The 22,578-nt window shown below is 42.4% G+C and overlaps 1 long non-coding RNA gene across 1 annotated transcript; it reads right to left on the reverse strand.

The window, feature by feature from the left end:
* Positions 1-1,424: 1,424 nt before the first annotated feature.
* LOC127483135 (uncharacterized) lies at positions 1,425-21,990 on the reverse strand. The gene is made up of 3 exons (XR_007909084.2): positions 21,847-21,990; positions 10,880-11,202; positions 1,425-6,876 (listed from the first exon to the last, which is right to left on the reverse strand). It is a non-coding gene; the product is annotated as an uncharacterized lncRNA (long non-coding RNA).
* Between the last annotated feature and the right edge of the window lie 588 nt (positions 21,991-22,578).

The following is a 22,578-nucleotide window of genomic DNA, read 5'->3' on the forward strand; positions in this document are numbered from 1 at the left end:
TGCACCCTTGTGAGAGACCTAGAAAAGCTTCTGGCTCCTGGTTTCACCTGGCCCAGCCCTGGCTGTTGTGGCCAATTGGGGAGTGAGCCAGTGGATGGAGGATTTCTCTCTCTGTAACTTTGGCTTTAAAATGAATAAAATGATTTAAAAAAAAATTTATATATTTATTTGAAAGGCAGAATTACAGAGAGAGAGAGACAGAAATCTTCCACCAGCTGGTCCACTCCCAAAATGACCACAATGGCCAGTGCTGGGCCATGCTGAAGCCAGGAGCTTCTTCCAGGTCTCCCATGTAGGTGGCAGGACCCAAGCTCTTGGGCCAGCCTCTGTTCCTGTCCCAGGCACATGAACAAGGAGATGGATTGGAAATGGAGCAGCCGGGACTCAAACTGGCACCCATATGGGATGCCAGTGTCACACGTAGCAGCTTACCCCGCTGCGCCACAGCACCAGCCCCTGCTGAATTATTCTTAATTGACCCCTTTGGATTTACAGTATCTTTAGGGAGCAGGTAACAAACATGGCTAAATCCTGCTGGGGTTGGGAGTGGCAGAGCGGGGAGGGAAGAAGAGGGACTGCAAGAATTAGCTGGATTCTGCAGGAGCTCATGCAGCAAAGGTGCATGGTAGACCGAGGCTGTCTGAGCCTCTCCCTACTTGCTGGAGAGCAGGGTGTGGTGGAGCTGTTACCCCCACATGGAAGCTCGAGGGTGTGTCAGGTGGACTGAGTCAGTGAGTGAGTCAGACCCCCGCCCCCCACCCGAGGAGCAGAACACCGTGGAGTCTTCCAGAGCTTAGGTGTGAGTCACACTGGTGCACCACCCCTGCAGTGCAGCTCCGTGCCATCCCTGCTGGGTCTGCACCGGGCCCCAGAGAGGCTGCACAAGCTGTGATGACGTCATAACCATACTCAACGCTAGTACGTGAACCTTGGCAAGGTCAACATCAGCGACCTTGAGCAGGAGCCTGGCTGGCCCTGTAAATGAGGCTTCAATCCCAGGAATCCGGGTCCTGATTGAATTTGTGCCTTGGCCGGAGCCGCGGCTCACTAGGCTAATCCTCCACCTAGCGGCGCCCGCACACCGGGTTCTAGTCCCGGTCGGGGCGCCAGATTCTGTCCCGGTTGCCCCTCTTCCAGGCCAGCTCTCTGCTGTGGCCAGGGAGTGCAGTGGAGGATGGCCCAAGTGCTTGGGCCCTGCACCCCATGGGAGACCGGGAAAAGCACCTGGCTCCTGGCTCCTGGCTCCTGGCTCCTGGCTCCTGCCATCGGATCAGCGCGGTGCGCCGGCCGCAGCGCGCCGGCCGCGGCGGCCATTGGAGGGTGAACCAACGGCAAAGGAAGACCTTTCTCTCTGTCTCTCTCTCTCACTGTCCACTCTGCCTGCCAAAAAAAAAAAAAAAAAAAAAAAGAATTTGTGCCTCATGTGTTGGTGGACGTCTTGTTGGATTTCTCAGTGTTGTTGATTATAAGTTAAAAAATCACGAGATGCCCTTTTAAAAAGCACCCAGTGACACCTAATAGCAATACAGCTGTGTGTAAACATATTTGTACACGTAGCGTACCTGTGCACGAAACTGCTCATGGCAGCATTTTGTTGCAATATTGAACTTCCAAAAACAAATGCCCAACCGTAGGATACTGTTCATTAGATTATGGCAAATCTGTATGATGGGATGTGTGGGACTATTAATAAGAAATAAAGTATTGACAGCGATCAGCATGCATGTCATTATTTCTGAGTATGCTAAAGATATGTCGACTGTGGTAGGAAAAACTGAGTTATAAAAAGACACATTGTAAATATAAATCTATATTCAGGCTTAGACAGTCTCTGAAAACAGGGAAAAGCTATTAATGGGATTGGGCTCAGTAGAAGGGCTGTGGCTGGCGGAGGCATAGAGGCGTAAGAGAGACTTTTTGAAACTAGTTTTTTTTTCTTAATATGTTTTTTAAAAAGTATGTCAGATGCCAAAGAGAGACTCAATACTTGCATTCAATATTCAGAGGCTGAACTCTTCCTACTAAGTCACCGACTGCTGAAATATGCTTTCTGCATGCTCCAAGTTTCCATAAATGAGGAGTCAAGTCCCTCAAAGCGATTGTGTCTTTAATGTGTTTACACTGCCCTGCTTTCTCTGTAGCACCATTTCCAAGGAATTTGGGGGCATTCTCTCCCTAGACACTCGCTTTCTCAGTGTTTTAGACAATCATTGATCTGATAACAAAAGGAAGCTATTAGAGACGCTGTGTGCCAGATATTACTCACGCTGGATAAATTGCATGCCCAGGGGAGTAGGAAAAAGGCACATCAACAGAAATAGAATTTAATTCACACTGATTAAAACAGTATGTGCCACACAGCTCTTATGGAAAGCAAGGAGAAGTAGCATATACCAAGAAATCTAGTGACTGGAATAGGGGAAGACGGCCCCAAAGGTTAAAATTGGTCAGTGAACTTTTCTTGATTATTTTGTTGTCAGACCTTATGCGGAGGATTAACAACATGGCAACTTGGGAAAGGAAAAAATAACAAAACAATGAGTATAATGCCATGCAATACATGGGAGAAGCCAAGAGAAAAATACATTTAAGCAAATATGGAGGAGGAAGAGAGCTTTTTTAAAAGCATATGCAGGGGCGGGCACTATGGCTTAGTGGGTTAACGCCCTGGCATGAAGCGCCAGCATCCCATATGGGCGCCGGTTTGAGTCCCGGCTACTCTACTTCCAATCCAGCTCTCTGCTATGGCCTGGGAAAGCAGTAGAAGATGGCCCAAGTGCTCGGGCCCCTGCACTCACGTGGGAGACCTGGAAGAAGCTTCTGGCTCTTCTCTTCAAATCGGCACAGCTCCGGCCGTTGCGGAGTGGACCATCTGGAGAGTGAACCATCGGATGGTTCTCTCTCTCCCCTGTCTCTCTCTCTCTCTGCTTCTCCTCTTTCTGTGTAACTCTGACTTGCAAATAAATAAATAAATCTTAAAAAAAAGCACATGCAAAAATGGCACGTAGACATGAAGGCAGGAGACATTCAAGGAAGGCCAGAGAGCGCCACTCCTAGATGTGGAGGACACGTCTCAAGCTGCCTGTTCAGCATCTCCAAGAGGCTGCCCAAGAATCAGCCCAGACCTCACCTACTAGGCCAGCCTCTCCCTCCTTCACTCCTGTCCCCACGGCTTTTCCTCTTCCCAGTTCCCAGCAGCTGCAGCCTTCCAGCTGCTCAGGTTGGATGCCCAGGAGTCACTTTGGTTTTTTTTTTTTTTTTTTTTTTTTTTAAGTTCTCCTTATGCATTTGAAAGGTAGAGTGATGGGGCCGGGTGGGGGTTGGGAGCAGCGTGTAGAGAGGTCTTCTATGCCTGTTCATTTCCCCAAATGGCTGCAACAGCTGGGGCTGGACCAAGCCAATGCCAGAGCAAGGAACTCCATGCAGGTGTCCCACATGGGTGGTGGGAACCCAAGCATTTGAGCCATCATCTGCTGCCTTCCAAGTTTATCAGCAGGAAACTGGATTGGAAGTGGAGTGGCCAGGACTCTAACAGGCACTGAACAGCAGTTTAACCAGATACCCGACAATACCCTCCCCTCCCTCTCTATGTCACTACTGGGTACTGTGTATCTCATATCCAAAGTGTCAGTATGGATAGAATTAAAAAGGAGAGAACGATCCAACGTGGAAAGTGGGATACACAGCAGACTCATAAAATGGCAGAATCCCTAAAAAGCACTCGGCCTCAGAATCAGCCCTAAAGGCATTGAGATCTGTCGAAAAAGCTCATGAGAGTATTTCAGGCATGGAAAGCCAAGACACTCTGGCAAAAAATGACCTAAATGAAAGATCTCTGTGAGTGAGATCCCAGTGGAAAGAACGGGCCATCAAAGAAGGAGGTACCTTTCTCTGAAGGGAGGAGAGAACTTCCACTTTGACTATGGCCTTGTCTAAATAAGATCGGAGTTTGTGAACTCAAGAGGCTTCCATAGCCTTGGCAGCTCATGACAAGAGCCTCGGGTGATTACTGACATCATAAATAAGAGTGTCAATGGTTAAATCAAAAGCAGGAGTCACTGTGAACTTACTCCCCATGTAGGATCTGTTCGTAATATGTTGTACTATGTGAATTAATGTTAAAACTAGTGTTCAAACAGTACTTTACACTTTGTGTGTCTGTGTGGGTGCAAGCTGTTGAAATCTTTACTTAGTATATACTAAGTTGATCTATATGACCCAACTGTCCCAATTATGGACCTGTATCTGAAAGAGTTTGAATCCGCTCATCTGTACCTGCGTTGGCCCAGCTTCTCCTCCAGGCCCCCCAGACACACTTGCTCCACCACTGCAGCTTCTGCTGGGTGGGCCTTCAAGGCCGTCTTCCCCACTCCCCTGCATAAATTGGCAGGCTCCCTCGGAGGCCTGCTCTCTTCTTTCTTATTTTTCTCATGCTGCATGTCACTGTGAAACACACCCTGCAGCCCACAGTTATCTTATTTATTATCTGCCACTTACCATCCATCCCCAGATTACAACTTCCCAACAGATAGGGATTTGGGGTCTGTTCTCTTCACAGTGGGCCCAGAACCTAGCCCAGCACTCACTGTGGGTGTTCTCTTAGTATCTGTGAAATTCCTGAGCCAGTGAGAGAGGGCTGTGACTGGGGTCTGAATGGTGAGAGTGGATGTTGGAGGGAGCCACAGTGCCCAGCTCCTGAAGGTGTCATGGTAAGAACTCAGAGCTTATCAGAAAGCAGAAATCCATAGCGAATATGCAATGCGAGGGTAATTCCAAAAGTCACATGAATTGCATATTATTGGATGCATAATGTTACTGGTCACAGAGGGGAGGGCTGTTGCCGTACCGAGTCTAGTGGGTTCTTTTCCTCAGCTGAGTATAGAAATAAAAAGCCAGGAAACAATTTACAAAGAGGCAGAAACTTTGATTCGATTGGCAAGCGACAGAGAAAGCATCTGGTTCAAGATGAGACAGATGGAGTGCCCGAGCAGGACACTGCTTTGAGGGCGTGTCCCTGGGTTTTAAGGCATTGCTATTTGTTCACTGGGTTACCCTACTGGGGGTACGCATTGGACATGGGGTTTCATATACGTATGTTGATTGGCTTGGGGCTCAAGGAGATAGTGGGGGGTCTCCTCTCCTGGAGACTGTCTCCTTAGGGGCTCAGCCCCCTCCTCTGCCAGCTCTGAGTGAAAGATTGCCCCCACCCTGCAGGTGTGATTTCAAACTGTAAGGTCACTCATGCAGCACAAGAAGTTATTAGTGGAGGAGATGCCAGTTGGCCTGAAGATGGGCTTTCCAGCCACAGCTGGCAGCCCGCTTGTGAAATACATTCTACCTACGTCTGCAGGAGCCCACAGACTCCCAGCCCCACTGGCCGGCCTCACATGATGCACATGAGGTCTCTGCCTGGCCCAGTTGAGCACCCAAAGGCGTTTCTCCAGCTTGCACACTCCATTCTTACCTTCAAATTAGTAAACCTGGATCATCGTGCCCTAAAATGCAATGTATCTTTTAATCACATTTTTCTACTTTTACAAGTATCCTCATACACACACATACATTTTATATAAAGATTGCAGTGGAGGTCGAGGAAGGTAGGAAAAAGAAAAGATAAAAAGTGATTGCAAGCCGGCGCCGCGGCTCACTATGCTAATCCTCTGCCTTGTGGCACCGGCACACCGGGTTCTAGTCCCGGTCGGGGCGCCGGATTCTGTCCTGGTTGTCCCTCCTCCAGGCCAGCTCTCTGCTGTGGCCGGGGAGTGCAGTGGAGGATGGCCCAAGTGCTTGGGCTCTGCACTCACATGGGAGACCAGGAGAAGCACCTGGCTCCTGCCTTCGGATCAGCGCGATGCGCCGGCCACGGCAGCCATTGGAGGGTGAACCAACGGCAAAGGAAGACCTTTCTCTCTGTCTCTCTCACTGTCCACTCTGCCTGTCAAAAAAAAAAAAAAAAAAAGTGATTGCAATGGGGCCGGCGTTGTGGCACGGTAGGTTCAGCCACTGCTTGCAGCAGCTGCATCTTATAGCAGAGCACCGGTTTGAGTACCGGCTGCTCTGCTTCCGATTTGGCTCCCTGCTAATGTGCCTGGGAAGGCAGCAGACAATGGCCCAAGTACTCGGACCCCTGTCATCCACTTTGGAGACTTGGATGGAGTTCTGGACTCCTGGCTTCAGCCTGGCCCAGCTCCAGGCATTTGGGGAGTGAACCAACAGATGGAAGAACTCTACTCTCTCTCTTTCTGGCTCCCCATCCCACCCCTGCCCCATCACTCTGCCTTTCAAATAAATAATAAAAATAAGTTTTTTTAAAATAACAACAGGTAACAAGCAAAGAAAAGAGTGATTGCAGTGATATTTGTGAGAATGCCACAGATTCCAGAAGCATTCTGGGGCAGAATTCTTGAAGCCTGGTGGGTAAATGAATGAGGAGAATAACAGAAGACAGTCTGGGGTCACTGGGACTTAGCCTGTGCACATGGACATTTGGTGTTGGAAGTTAGAGCCTCACCCTGGAGGAAGAAAATCTAAGTCTCTATGGGTCTTCCAGGCAGAAATGCAAACTGGTTGGCTTTGGGACTTCATCATCAGTCTTGTGCTGTGAAGCGACTTTTACGTCTTGTGTCAATGACTTCCTGCGGCAGGTGGTGGGCGATCAGTTTCATAAAGGTTCTGTCTGCAGGGTGCCGCAGCATCTGGGTGCAGATGGAGCGCTCGGTTCATCCTTTCTGTGCTTACACAGTTCCACACATCTTTTGCTTCCTTGTCTGGGTGTTTGGTATTTTTAGAAATATTGCCATGGGTTCATTCATGAGGCTTCACTTAAGAATTTTGGAAATCACCGCAAATGTTAAGTGTTTTAATATGGATTGAAGGCTGGAAATGTGGGGAGATAAAAAAGAGCAATTCACACTTAGATTAGGGGCACTTGGAACTTAGTAGATGCTACCACAAAATTTGATGGATAGTGCTTCAAGATCACAGAGCAATTTAATGAACATAAAAGCAATGCCTACCCTGATAAACGGGAGAGAGGACCGGGAATAGACAATAGCTAAGTGGATGCTGACATGATGCTCATTAACATTGTTTAATATGTTGGAGTAAGCATCACAATTACTCAGACTGGCTTGTGCTATGGGGCATCTTAGTACATATGCTTTGAACACAGATATACTTTATTTGAATCCTAAAGACATAGGGATAGTCTTAGCTTTGGTAAAGAAATAGACTTCTTCCTATGCATCCCTGACCGTGTGGTGTTCTCCATTTACCTTTTATTTTCTGACTTTTGATAGTGACAGGAACCCAAGAAGTGTTTCATGTTCCTCTTCTCACATGCTTTCTTATGTATTTTTATTATTCCCACATAATAAAAGCAAGAACCAGGCTCAATGACCCAGCAACCATCTGCTGGTGCCCAGGGCTACTGGGTGTACTACTGGGTGTATCCCAGATATGTCAGTCAGGATGTGCCAAGAGAAGCCAGAAATCTAGGTTTTTGTGTGAAGTCTCCCTTTTAAAAAGCAAATAAAAAAGGTTAAAGTGCACGGGGATGAAACGCGTCTGCTGGCTTGGGTGTGCACTGCCCACTCTGGAGGCGATGAAACTCATTGCAGCCTACTCCCCCCTTGCCCTGGTGAGGTTGGAGCTGTAAGATCTTCCTTTTGTGATGGAGTTAGTGACCTCAGAGAGGGTGAAAGATTTACCCAAATCCCATCCATCCAGGCTTTTCGAATCTGACCTGGAATTTGAATCCTGATCAGTCTGGTCTCAGAGCCCACAGAGGTCTGCATTCCAGTGTCCACGTGGTATGTCTTTTGCCATGAAGGAGTGTTACAAATGCAAATAATTATTATGCTGTGATCACCCCCATATTGTGAAAGTCTCATTGTACAGGGAAAGACAGGATGAATAGGTAAGCAAGGCACTGTCAGCAAGTTTGCCTCAACAGTAATTGAGATGAAAGGGAAATCAATTGCATTAAGATCCTCTAAGAAGTCTTACTAAAATCTGTTCTTCATTAGTAATGATTGCGGCTTGAATTGTGTTGTCCCAAAAAGATGCAGTTAATTTGGAGGAGGTCATACTGCATTAGGGTGGGCCCTTCCTCTAACATGGCTGGTGTCTTTATTTTTTTTTTTAACTTTTATTTAATTAATATAAATTTCCAAAGTACAGTTTATGGATTACAATGGCTTTTCCCCCATAACTTCCCTCCCACCCGCTCCCTCTCCCCTTCTATTCACATCAAGATTCATTTTCAATTCTCTTTATATACAGAAGATCAGTTTAGCATATATTAAGTAAAGATTTCAACAGTTTGCACCCACACAGAAACACAAAGTGTAAAATACTGTTTGAGTACTAGTTATAGCATTAAATCACAATGTACAACACATTAAGGACAGAGATCCTACATGAGGAGTAAGTGCACAGTCTGTTGTTGACTTAACAAATTGACATTCTTGTTTATGGCATCAGTAATCACCCTAGGTTCTTGTCATGAGTTGCCAAGGCTATGGAGGCCTTTTGAGTTCCCCAACTCTGATCTTATTTAGAAAAGGTCATAGTCAAAGTGGAAGTTCTCTCGTCCCTTCAGAGAAAGGTACCTCCTTCTTTGATGACCCATTCTTTCCACTGGGATCTCACTCACAGAGATCTTTCATATAGGTTTGTATTTTTTTTTTTTTTTTTTGCCAGCGTGTCTTGGCTTTGCATGCCTGAGAAACACTCATAAGCTTTTTAGCCAGATCTGAGTGCCTTAAGGGCTGATTCTGAGGCCAGAGTGCTGTTTAAGACATCTATGGCTGGTGTCTTTCTACAATGACACTTGATGAAGACCCAGATATGAAACACCACGTGAAGTCAGAGGCTGAGATCAGGGAGAGGCCTGTGCAAGGATCGACAGCCAACACCAGAAGTCAAAAAGAGCCAGGAAGGAGTCTCACCAGAGTCTCAGTGGGCCTGTGGCCCACTACTGTGTTCATCTTGATTTCCAGCCTCAGAACTGGGAAGGAATGCATTTCTGTTGTTTCAAACCATCTTAAACTTTGTCATAGCAGCTCCAGGAAATCCAATCACAGAAATGCGAATTGAAACAACACAATATTTTCTATCCAAAAATTTATGTCCATTAAACTATTTTATCAATATTTTAAAGGTTTATTTATTTGTTGAAAGTCAGAGTTACTAATAGAGGAGAGAGAGAGAGAGAGAGAGAGAGAGAGAGAGAATCTCCCATCTGCTGGTTCACTTCCCAAATGGCTGCAATGGCTATAGCTGAGCCAGGCCAAAGCCAGGAGCCAGGAGCTTAATCTGGGTATCCCACATGGACAGCAGGGGCCAGACACTTGAACCACCCTCTACTGCTTTCCCAGGCCATTAGTAGGGAGCTGGATCAGAAGTGGAGCAGCCAGGAAATGACCTGGTGCCCATATGGGGTGCTGGCATTGCAGGCGGCAGCCTAACCTGCTAAACCATAAGACCAGCTCCAAACTGGCAAAATGTATAAGTCTTATAACAGCAGCATGCCTTAGAACTTTTAACTCATTCTTTAAAAATGTGTATGTGTGCATATGTTTATATTTATTTTAAATTTCACTGATATAAGGGATGTATGAGTGTAGCACACAATTTAGAAAGGGCAGTAAAACCTATAGCACTTTTTATCATCAATTCCATATAATCAAATGATGCTCACTGAAAACTTTGTGTTGATGTTTGAAATTTGCAGCCAACCTATAGTTACAACTGATGAATGAGTGTAGTTCAGACATGAATGTTGGTTGATATTTTTGTTTATGCTAATGAGGAAGAAAAAAGTGAAACATGATAATCTAGCCAAGAATTTTGTTTACTGTCAATGAGGTGATCCAAATTATTTCCTGACTTGGATAACAGTTTTCAAATACTGAAAAAAGGTTTTCTTAACCTTTTGTGCTATTCACAGTATGACAGCTATGGGTAAAACACACATTCAAGTTCAAGCTATTTTGTGAATGCTTCTACCATTATTTTCTTAAATCTAGACAGTGAACAAGACCATAAGTCAAATCCTGGGTTTTTAGTGTTTGCCAAGGTCCTTGGCTCGTTTAATGCCACCAAGTGATGCCACTGCACACAGAACTGGGCAGAGGCATGAAGCAGCACCCAATTCTTTATGTGGTGCTTCTGCCACCAAAGGCAAGAGATGCGTGGAACATCAAGGGCATGAGTGATCATAAAAAGCATTGTAAAACAATTAGAAAGAGATGGATTTTGAGTTTTTACCCTGTTTATTTACAATATGGTTTATTTAACTCTATGTTTCTATTATTTCTTTTTAAATAATGGCCATTCAACAACTGGACTACAAATTCCTGCAAAGGTAGCAACTGACTCTCATGCACCATGCAAGTTGGTCCCAGTGTGCCACTGACACCCATGCAAAGAAAGGAACCTTGCTTCTTCTGCCAGGGAGGGTGCAAATTTAGCACAGGCAGTGTGGAGTGCAGTTAAAATGTGTGTGCCCTGTGGGTGTGTTTCCATGCATAGGGAGACTTTTTGGAGCATGAGGAGATACACATAAGGATGTTTATTGCAACACTGTCAGCAATAATCAAAAACATTAGGCTCTTGAACAGCCTAATGTTCCACAAGATGGTGCATAAATTGTGTTATATTTGTATGATGGAACAGTGTGTAATGTGATCATTAAAAATTCGAGAGCTATGGATGGCAACATGATTACAACCTTGCATCATAATAAATGAGCAAAGCGAATTGCAGTGTGATGTGTGTACCATGATAAATTTCTCATTAAGTATCAGACTAAACCAATATTTACTGTGATACATAATCAATTAATTAATATCTTAAAATTAAATTTAGGAATTACCTCTGAGAAGGTAAAGGAGAGGCAAGGGGGTTGAGTAGTGTCTGAAATAACTTTCTTCTTAACAATGAAAACTGCAGGAAATCTGGCCAAACAGGAAGCGCTGTTCAAGCCGAGTAGCATGCACTGGTGCTGGTTGTACTTAAGTTCTTTACCAGTGCAGGTGTGGCTGCATTGGAGGCTCTGGAGGGTCTTTTCCTAAAGGGGCCTGGTGACTTCGTGAGCGCGGAAGCAAAAGCCAACAACGTTAAAACGTAGCAGGCCCTGTGATTCCACAGTGCACAGTCATTAGTTTTTCTCTCGAGTCTAATTTTAAAATTTCCAACCTGTTGGAGAATTAATATGATCTTTACCCAGTATATCAGAAGGTAATATTTTGCCACATTTTGTCCCTCTGTTTTTTAAGTTTATTATTTTTGGCCAATGATCACTTAGCACAAGAACATTTTCCTATGCAGAGATACCGTTAACAGCAATCCATCTACTAGTCTATCTGTATTCAAGTTTCCCTGAATGTCCCAAAATGTCTTTTATTTCTCTCCTTTAAAAAATTATAATTAATCAGAATTCCTGCTTACTTTGATTCGGTTTATATCTTAGCTGTGTTTTTGTTTTTGCTTTTTTCACGGCATTAACTTTTTTGAAGAGTTCCCATCAAATTTTGTTTTTTTTTTTTTTTTTTTGCAAAATACATAACATGGATATTTTCTTCCTGATTCTTTCCTCATGTTCAGACTTAGACTGAATTCTTTTCTTTCCTTTTCTTTCTTTCTTTCTTTTTTTGACTTCTTTATTTGTTTGAAAGTCACAGAGGGAGAGAGAGGGAGATCTTCCATACTGTAGTTCACTCTCAAATGCCTGCCACAGCCAGAGCTGGACCAGGCCGAAGCCAGGAGTCAGGATCTCCATCTGGGTCTCCCTGATGGGTGGCAAAGACCCAGGAACTTGAGCCATTATCTGCTGCCTCTCCAGGTGCATTAGAAGGAGGCTGCATTGTAAGCAGATTAACCTGCTGTGTCACAGTGCCTGCCCCAGGCTGGACGCTCTTAGGAACACTGCAGTGTGGTGGGGTGTCCCTCCTACGGCCTCGCACAGGGAGGCCACACAGTGCCAGGATCCTGCGTCAGGAGTGATGCTGGTCTTGATGGCTTGGCTGAGGTGAAGTGCTTGTCCCCTTTGCCGTCAGAAATGTGTGCAGGGATCCCTTGAAGCGTGAATAGTCTGTTCTCCGATAACTTTTTAATTGTTACCTTGGAGTTTGAATGACCTCATAAGCAAAGGAAGTCTTGAGCCTGACCTGTGAGTGAGAGGTGTTCCCAGTCTTCCAATAATGGGAAGCCTACAGGGGCTGGTGTTGTGGTGCTGCCAGTTAAACTACCACCTGTGATGCCAGCATCCCATGTGAGCACCGGTTCTAGTCCCAGCTGCTCCACTTCTGACCCAGCTCCCTGCCATGCGCCTTGGGAAAGCAGCAGATGATGGCCCAAGTGCTTGAGCCCCTGCACCCACTCACGTGGGAGACCCAGCTGGAGTTCAAGCTCCTGGAAGGTATCTCTCCATGTCTTTCCCTCTCTCTGTAACTCTGCCTTTCAAATAAATTAAAAATGTTGTTTAGGAAAGAGAGAGACAACCTACAAAATAAGAGAAAATATTTGCTTACTATGCCTCTGATAAGAGATTAATATCCAAAATATTTAAGGAACTCAAACAACTCAATAGGAAGAAAACTCATAGCAAGATGAAAAATGGGCAAAGAACCGGAATAAATATTTCAGAATAAGAGATTTGAATGGTGAGCAGGTATACGAAAAGATTCTCAACATCACTAACCATCAGGGAAACGCAAATTAAAAGCACAATGAAGTATCACCTCATACCTGTTAGAATTGCTATCATCAAAAAGACAAAAGATAAGTGTTGATGAGGATATGGAGAAAACAGAACATTTGTACACTGTTGTTAGGAATGTAAGTTCACATAACCATTATGGAAAACAAAATGGATGTCCTCAAAAAATTGAAAATAGAGCTGCCATTTGGTTTGGCAATCCCATTCTGGATATATATCCAAAGGCTATAAAAGCAGTATATCAAAAAGCTGTTTTAACTCCCATGTTCATCGCAGCATTAATCATAGTTGCAAAGACAGGGAACTAACCTAAATATCCATCAATGAGTAAATGGATAAAGAAAACATGGCATTTATACACAAGGGAATGCTATTTATCCTTAACAGGGTAGAAAATCTTCTGTTGCGACCACATGGATGAACTTGCAGGACCTTGTGCTAGGTGAAATGAACCAGGCACACAAAGACAAATACCACATGATCTCACTGATATGTGGATCTGTTTTTTTAAACAAACTTATCTTTTAATTACATTTTCCAAAAGTGTTTTTTTTTTGAAGATTTATCTATTTTTTATTTGAAAGGCAAAGTTATACGGGAGCTGGAGGCTATGGGGAATGTGAGTGGGAGAATCTTCCATCTGCTGGTTCACTCCCCAAATGATCATAATGCCCAGGGCTGGGCCGAACTGAAGCCAGGAGCCAGGAGTTACCTCCAGGTCTCCCACTTGGATGCAGGGGCCCAAGCACTTGGGTTGTCTTCCACTGCTTTCCCAGGTGCATTAGCAGGGAGCTGGGTGGAAAGTAATGGCACCCATATGGGATGTCGGCACTTCAGGCAGTGACTTAACATGCTGCACCACAGTGCCATCCCCAGAAATGTGGAATCTGAATGAAGATGAATTCATACAAACAGAGGGTGGTTACCAAAGGCTGAGGTTGGGGGTGGGGGGGCTGGGGAGATGTTGATTAATGAACACAAAATTTCAGTTACACAGGACAAGTAAGCTCACATCACAATGACTATAGTTAATGATGTATATATGAAATGTATTAAGAGAATACATTTTAAGTGTTCTTGTCACACAAAAAATAATATGATGTACTACATATGTTAATTTGCTTTATTTAGCCATTCTATAATGCATACATACATCAAAACATCATGTTGTACCCCATGAACATATATAAAGTTTATTTGTCAAAATTAAATTAGAAAAATGAATAATCTGCTGGCAGATAATCATGAAAGTATATTTATCAAAGAGAAGTTTTAAACAGCAAGTCTGATCATATATACTGTTTGCCAGCTCTAAATACTGTGGTACTTACAGCATAATGTGTTAACATTCACTGAATTTGAAACTTATTTTGGAGGTGAGAGTGATTTCAGAGAGTAGGTAACCAACTTATTTCATTAATTGTATAAATGCCTTACTTGAACATTTTTTTAAATTTGAGAGGCAGGGAGAGAAGAAGAGAAAGGGACACAGAGTGATCTCCATCTTTCAGTTCACTCCCTAAATGTCCATAACAGCTAGGGTTAGGCCAGTCCAAAGCCAGGAGCTGGAAGTTCAATCCATGCCTCCAACATGGGATGCAGGGACCCAATTACTTGAACCATTAACTGCTGCCTTCCAGACTCTGCATTTTTTATTATTATTATTATTATTATTATTATTTGACAGGCAGAGTGGACAGTGAGACAGAGAGACAGAGAGGAAGGTCTTCCTTTGCCGTTGGTTCACCCTCCAGTGGCCGCTGCAGTCGGCGCACCGCACTGATCCAAAGGCAGGAGCCAGGTGCTTATCCTGGTCTCCTGTGGGGTGCAGGGCCCAAGCACTTGGGCCATCCTCCACTGAACTCCCTGGCCACAGCAGAGAGCAGGCCTGGAAGAGGGGAAACTGGACAGAATCCAGCGCACCGATCAGGACTAGAACCCGGTGTGCTGGCGCCACAAGGCGGAGGATTAGCCTATTGAGCCACGGTGCTGGCTGCATTAACAGGAAGCTGGAATCAGGAATCAGAGCTGGGACTCAAACCCAGACACTCCAGTGCGTGATGCAGGCAGCATCTTAATTCCTTGGCCCAATTTTTAGGTATTTCTTTTGCCTTCAGAAAACAGGCCTTGTAAACTGCTTTTTGGGGTCCCACTCACCATTCCCATATCACACTGCATTGGAGTGCAAGCCTTTTGTCCACATCCCACAGTATCCTTCTTTGGTGGTCACTCGGACATAGACTAACCTTTGTGAGACCAGGACCTGTTGACCTCCTGAAATAGCCTGTTGTTTTTATAATAATCTCATTTGCAAAGTCCTTGCACTGGGTAAGAATCTGCCTCCTTACAACCTCAGTCCATCAGACACAATGATATCTTGCTCTCTGAAACCACACAGATGGGATTCAGTGTCTCTCTCACATGACAACAAATTCACTGTTGGAGACACCTGTGCATTTCTTTCATTCTTCTCTCACCTGGCCCAAACATTTTCAGGCTCTTTATACATTTCTTATTTGTTATGGTTTCTGGATTCTCAGGAGACCCGTTAAATGTGTAGCATGCAGAACTCAATCCTACTCTCAAGTTTGATCAGTGAATCCAAATGGGTCATCAAACCATCCTTGCCTCAAAACTGTGCTAGACTCTGGGTGAGTGTTTGGTCATGGAAGAGAGATTAGGTAAAGCTTACCTCTTCCTTGCGATGTGTGGTGCAATTGTCTACAGCCTCTGAAGAAATCAAATGTATAGACCTTCAGCTCAGTGGTTCTCAAAGTGTGGTCTGTGCTTCTCAGAACCTGGTTCTGGGTTCCCAGAAGCCTTTTAGAGAGTCCTGAAGATTGAAACTATTTAATAATAATATGAAGACCTCATTGCCTTTTTTTCTGTGCTGATAGTTGCCTAATCATGCCAAAGCAATGTTGGTGCATAACTGCTGCCATCTTGGATTGAGACCTGTCACAGGACTCTGGGTTGTCCTAATTTTCTTTACCACTGTGCACTCGGAATGAAAACAACTGCCAGTTTTACTTAATAAAGTCCTTAATAAAACAACAAATTCTTAATTTGATAAATCCAACCCTGTGATAATATAGATGCTTAATGTTCTGTGTGACAAAAAGAAAACTGTGTGAAGCTCTTCTGCTTTTTCTTTTTTTTAAGATTTGCTTTATTTTTTTATTTGAAAGAGACACAGAGAGATGGGGAGGAGGGGAGAGGAGAGGGGAGAGAGAGAGAGAGAGAGAGAGAGGCAGAGAGAGAGAGAAAGTGCTTCCATGTACTGGTTCACTCCCCAGATGATCACAAAGGCCAGCACTGGGCCAGACTGAAGCCAGGAGCTTCATCTGGATCTCCCATGTGGTGTCAGGGGCCCAAGCACTTGGGCTGTCTTCTGCTGCTTTTCCCATTAGCAGGGAGCTGCATTGGAAGAGGAGCAGCTGGGACACCATCTGGTTGCCCATAAGGGATGCCAGCGTCACAAACAGCAGCTTTCCCCACTATGCCACAATGAAGCCCCCTCTGCCATCTATCAAAAAAGCACCTGTCTGATTCTCAAGGAGAAACACTTTGTATGAAGCAATTTTTAACTATGGTGAAATGCCTGAGAAAGCTCCTTATGAAGGAAAGAGAAGTTTATTTTGGCTTGTAGATCTGAAGATTCAGATCCAAGATTGGTGGCCACCTTGGTTGGCATCTGATGAGGGTGGAGGATGGCGATCCAGAGTGAGTAGAGGGAGTTCCACAAGGTGATCCAGGAAGCAGGGAGTGGCTGGGTCCATCTGAAGCCGTTACAACAACCCCCTTGTGAGACTACGGTCAAGGGCAGCTCCCTGTGACCTCAGGACACCCACATGACCACCTTCCAAACACCATAGTTGATTAGGCTCCACCTTCTTAGCGCCATTATCTTACATCTTTGGAGTTTCAAGTCTAGAATGAGTTTTGGAAGCCTTATCCTATTCAAACCATAGAACTCTTGTCTGATTATTTATGGTACAATATACATACACACTCTACTTTTTAACATGGAAACCATGTTAGCAAAAGACTGACATACAAATTGTGATGATTTAGATGAGAATATTTCAAAGATCTCTTTCTCCAAGATGAGCAAAATGGGTCAAGCTGATCCCTTCAAGGACAACACTTGAGAGTGTTTCATGACAAGAATAATATTTGGGGTTTGAGGTGAAATTAGTGTTTTATAAAATTCGTATCTACCACCATAAGTTTGACAATTTCCAACACATAAAATCTTTCCTGAAGAGATCAGTAGTAATGATAGTAATTAATGAGTTTTTATATGTTATTTGATTAAATATGCCAAAATTTGGAAAACTTTCATAACATAATGATCAAGTAATTTCCAAAAGAACACAGGAAATCATACATGGATAAAAGAGCCATGAAAGCAAGGTGGACTCCTGGATTTTATTGTTAAAGGACATAAAAAGTTCTTTGATTTGGCTTCAGATTTTGCATTGCAACTAACCTTTAAGTAAGTGGGAGGGCATTTGGCCTGCTGTTTGAGACATTATTTGGGATGTCTGCATCTCATAACATTTTAAATCCTGTCTCTGGCTGCTGATTCCAGCTTCCTGTTGATGCAGACCCTGGGAGGCAGCAGGTGAGGCTCAACTAGTTGGATCCCTGTAACCCATGTGGGAGACTTGAGTTGAATTCCTGGCTTCTGCCCCACAAGCATTTGCAAGAGTGAACCAGGGACTGGAAGTTTCATGTCAAAGAAAGAAATTAGTGGAAAGTGAGTAGAAGAGAAGAATCAGGTACAGCAAAGTTTTGCCTTAGCAGTTGAGTATCAATTAGTATCACTGAATGATATAATAAAGACTATATATAAAAAGTCAAGAAGTTTGTCTTGTCTTTTGATACGTTTCATATGCCTATTAAGCATCAAGTGGAGATAACAGTTTTACTAAGTTGGGAAATGAGGTTATTGACATACAGTGCACATAGTGGCCAGGGAGCAGGTGGCAGGATATGGGTCATATATTAGATTTCCTATTTTTTCACATTTTTTCTATTTAATTTTTCATTAACATAAAGGAAACATATTTTATGCATTCCATAGGTACAGATCCAAGAACAGTATCAAACTATCAAACTTCCCTTACTCCCCTGTTCCTCCATATCCCCATCCCACCCCCTCACTTCATCAGGTTTTGCAAAGGCACAATTTTAATCCACTGTATATTCATAGGCTTGATTTGGAATAATCATAATAAAAAGCAGGAAGAAAACAGTTCCACATGAGTATAAGCAAGGGCTAAAAACAAGAATTATACTCCAAAATCATCATTTCATTCCTATGCATTTTTTGGTTTTCTATATTAACTGTCTTATCAGAGAAAATATATGATTTGTCTTTTTGAGACTGGCTTACTTCACTAAGTATAATGGTTTCCAGTTGCATCCATTTTGTTGCAAAAGCAGGACTTCATTCTTTTTATGGCTCAGTTGTATTCCATTGCATGTATATAGCACATTTTCTTTATCCAGTCATCAGCTGATGGACATCTGGGTTGGTTCCATACCTTAGCTATTGTGAACTGAGCTGCTGTAAACATGGAGTACAGATCACTCTTTCATATGCTGATTTCGTTTCCTTTGGGTAAATTCCCAGGAGTGGGATGACTGACTCATATGGTAGACCACTGAGGACTCTCCATGCTGTCTTCTACAATGGTGGTGCTAGTTTACATTCCCACCAACAGGAAATTAGGATATCTTTTTCTTCACAACCTCAGCAGCATTTATTATTTTTTGATTTTTGGATAATAACCATTCTAACTGGGGTGAGATGATACCTCGTTGTGGTTTTTATTTGCATTTCCCTGATGGCTAGCGATCCTGAGCATTTTTTAATGTGTCTGTTGTCCATTTATATTTCATCCTTTGATAATTTTCTGTTCATATCCTTGACCCATTTCTTAACTGGGTTGTTTGTTTTGTTGTTGTTGAGTTTCTTGAACTCCTTAAATATCCTGGATATGAAGCCTTTATCAGTTGCATAGTTTGCAAATTTTTTCTCACATTCTGTTGGTTGACTCCTCAGTGTGTTGAATGTTTCCTTTGCTATACAGAAGCTTTTTAGCTTGATGTAATCCCATTTATCTATTTTTGTCTTTATTAACTGTGCTTCTGGGGTCTTTTCAAAAAACTCTTTGCCTGTGCAAATATTTTGCCAAGTTCCTCCGATGTTCTATGGTATTTGGTGGTATCATGTCATAGATTTATAACCTTGATCCATTTTGGGTTGATTTTTGAATAAGATGTAGCTAAGGGTTTTGTTACACACTTCTGCCTGCAGAGATTCAATTTTCCCAGCAACATTTGTTGAAGAGACTGTCCTTTCTCCAGGGATTAATTTCAGCTCATTTGTAAAAGATTAGTTGGTCGTAGGTATATAGATTGATTTCTGGGATTTCTAGTCTGTTCAATTGGTCTAAATGTCTATTTTTGTGTCAGTACCAGGCTGTTTTGATAACAACTGCCCTGTAGTATGTCTTAAAGTCTGATGTTGTGATGCCTCCATCTTTGTTTTTGATGTTTAAAATTGCTTTAGCTACTCTTGTGTTTCAATATGTATTATAGTTCTGTATTTTCTAGAAAAACATCCTGAGAAGAATGTCACTGGTATCTTGATTGGGAGCACAATGAATCTGTAAATTGCTTTCATTAGTATGGACATTTGATGATATTAAATATTACAACCCCAGAACATGGACGATTTTTCCATTTTTGTGTCTTTTTTATTTCTTTTTAAAATGTTTTATAATTTTCTTTGTAGAAGTCTTTCACATTGTTGGTTAAATTTATTACAAAGTATTTAAGTTTTTTTGCAGCTATTGTGAATGGGGCTGATCTTAACAATTTCTTTCTCAGCCATGGCATTGTCTGTGTATACAAAGGCTATTGATTTTTGTGTCTTGATTTTGTGTCCCACAACTTTACCAAACTCTCTTATGAGTTCCAATAGACTTGGGGAGTCTCTTGGTTCCCTATATACAGAATCATATCATAGAAAAACAGGGATGATTTGACTTCCTCCTTTCCAATGTGTATCACTTTGATTCTTTTTCTTGCCTAATGACTCTGGCTAAAGCTTCCAGAACTACATGGAATACCAATAGTGCCTGGTTCTGGATTGTACTGGAAATGCTTCCAACTTTTCCCAATTCAATATGATGCTGGTTGTGGGTTTGTCATAGATCGCTTTGATTGTATTGAGGAATATTCTTTCTATAGTCAATTTACTTAAAAGTATCACATTTATTGATGTGTGTATGTTGAATAATCCCTGCATACCATGGATAAATCCCAATTAGTTCAGGTGAATGATCTTTCTGAGGTATTGGATTGAATTAGCCAGTATTTTGTTGAAGATTTTTGCATCTATGTTCATCATCTGTCATTCTCATTTTTTGTAGTATCATTTTCTGCTTTTGGAATTAAGCTGATGCTGGAATCATAGGAGGAGTTTGGCAGGATTCCGTCCTTTCAATTGTTTTGAATAGTTTGAGAATAATTGGAATTAGATCTTTTTTAAAAGTTTGGTAGAGTTTAGCAGTGAAGCCATCTGGACTGGGTCTTTTCTTTTTTGGGAGGAGCTTTATTACTGATTCAATTTCCATTTTGGTTATTGGTCTATTTAGGTTTTCTATGTCTTCATGACTCAATTACTGTAGAAAGCGTGTGTCCAGATATCAATCTATTACTTGGAGATTGTCCAATTTGTTGGCATATAGCTGTTTGTAGTGATTCCTGGTGATTCTTTTTATTTCTGTGGTATTTACATCTCTTTTTCATCTCTGCTTTAATTGATTTTGGTCTTCTCTAGTTTTTTTATTTCTTTTTCTCCTCCTTCTCCTCCTCCTCCTCCTTCTTCTTTAGTTCGGTTAGCTGGGCCAAGGGTACATCAATTTTTATTTTTACAAAAAGCCAACTCTTCATTTCACTAATCTTTTGTATTGTCTTTTCGTTTCAATTTTGTTTATTTCTTCTCTAGTTTTAATCATTTATTCCCTCCTACTAATTTTTGGTTTGTTTTGTTGTTGTTTTTCTATGACTTTGAAATGTATTGCTAGTTCATGTATCTGATGCCTTTTCAATTTCTTGATATAGGTATTAATTGCTATAAACTTCCTTTTTATCACTGCTTTGCAGTATCCCATAAATTTTGATATGTTGTGTTGTAATTTTCATTCATTTTTAGAATCTTTTAAATTTCCTTTTTGATTTCTTCTATGACCCACTGTTCATTCAGGAGTGTGTTGTTCAGGTTCCATGTGTTTGCATATTTTCTAGAGATTCTTTTTTTTCCCAAAGAAGCCTTTTATTTAAGGAATACAAACTTCATGTCTCTTTTTAAGTACAATCTTCCTACCATATCTGGCCTCTCATCTACACTCTCACCTCTCCTCCTCCTCCCTCTCCCATGTCCAGTCCCATTCTCCAGTAGATCTTTTTTCAATTAATTTCATACACAGAAGACCAACTCTATACTAAGTAAAGAGTTCAACAATTTGCACACAAAAAAAGCTGTTCCTCGACAGTCAAGACAAGGGCTGTTCAAAGTCATTGCATCTCAAAGTTAATTTCACTTCTTTTTATTTATTTTAGAAACTTAATTAACTTAAAAGAAGGACTCAAGAATGTTACATCTTTTGGGAGCACTTAGACATAACTATGAGACATAAGAATATCCTCCACTTAATACCTAAAAGAAAGTTAAGTCCTTGAGAATGAGTCTTGTCATTAATTAAAGAAGCACCTAAGAAAACAAGGAATGGAGTTGGACACTTAGGAATAACTAAGTGATGTAAGAATATCCTCCACTTAATACACTAAAACAAAATAATTTGAGAACAAGTTTTACTGTTAACACTCATACTACAACTCTTTGATGACAGAAGTCCATCATGGGGAGTTAGTCCACAGTGTGACTCCATTGTTAATCTAACAATTAGCACTCTTATGTATAACATTAGTGATCATCCAAGGCTCTTGACATGAGCTGCCTAGGCTAGGGAAGCCTTTTGAATCCACAAACTCCACCAGTATTTAGACAATGCTAATTTTCTCCTCCCTTCAGAGAAAAGTACCTCCTTCTTTGATGATCACTTCTTTCCACTAGGGTCTTACCCACTGAGGTCCTTCATGTAGGACATTTTTTGCCACAGTGTCTTGACTTTCCATGCCTGAAATGCTCTCAAGGCTTTTCAGCCAGACCAGAATGCCTTAAGAGTTGATTATGAGGTCAGAATGTTATTTAAAGTGATGTCATTCTATGAGTCAGCTGTGTGGACTGCTTCCCATGTTGGATGGTTCACTCCTCTTTAACTCTAACTATCATTATTGCCAGACAATTAATCCTATTATATGATCACTTTAACACTTAAGATGGTATTTTTACCACCCAGCTTAATGAGATTTGGAGTTTCATGGCAAGTTTTTAAGATGTACCCTTAGAAGTAAGTCCGTAAGAATGTGTGCAGAACTATGCAGCTTTACAGTTACAAACTGTATACATTTTATAATTACAACTTTAGGAATGTTGGGCACCAAAAAAATATGTTGTGCCTAGATCGTTAGATCCCCGCAGAGACCCCCAGAGAGTAGATCACACCGAACTGCAAAAGCAAGGTTTATTCGGGAGTACAAGCCGTGACAGGGACCCCATCCAACCAACCGACACAGCGGAGGAAGGAGTGAGGCCCCGGTCTTTGTTAGAGAGAGTTTTTAAAGGAAAAAAGGGCTACAGCAGCAGGAAAAAAGAGTTACATACAGCATGGAAGCTTTGGGTACAGGGAGTTACTTTGTTCAGCAGTCTCTAC

Source organism: Oryctolagus cuniculus, chromosome 8 (genome assembly GCF_964237555.1).
Source record: "Oryctolagus cuniculus chromosome 8, mOryCun1.1, whole genome shotgun sequence".
Classification (NCBI taxonomy): Eukaryota; Metazoa; Chordata; class Mammalia; order Lagomorpha; family Leporidae; genus Oryctolagus; species Oryctolagus cuniculus.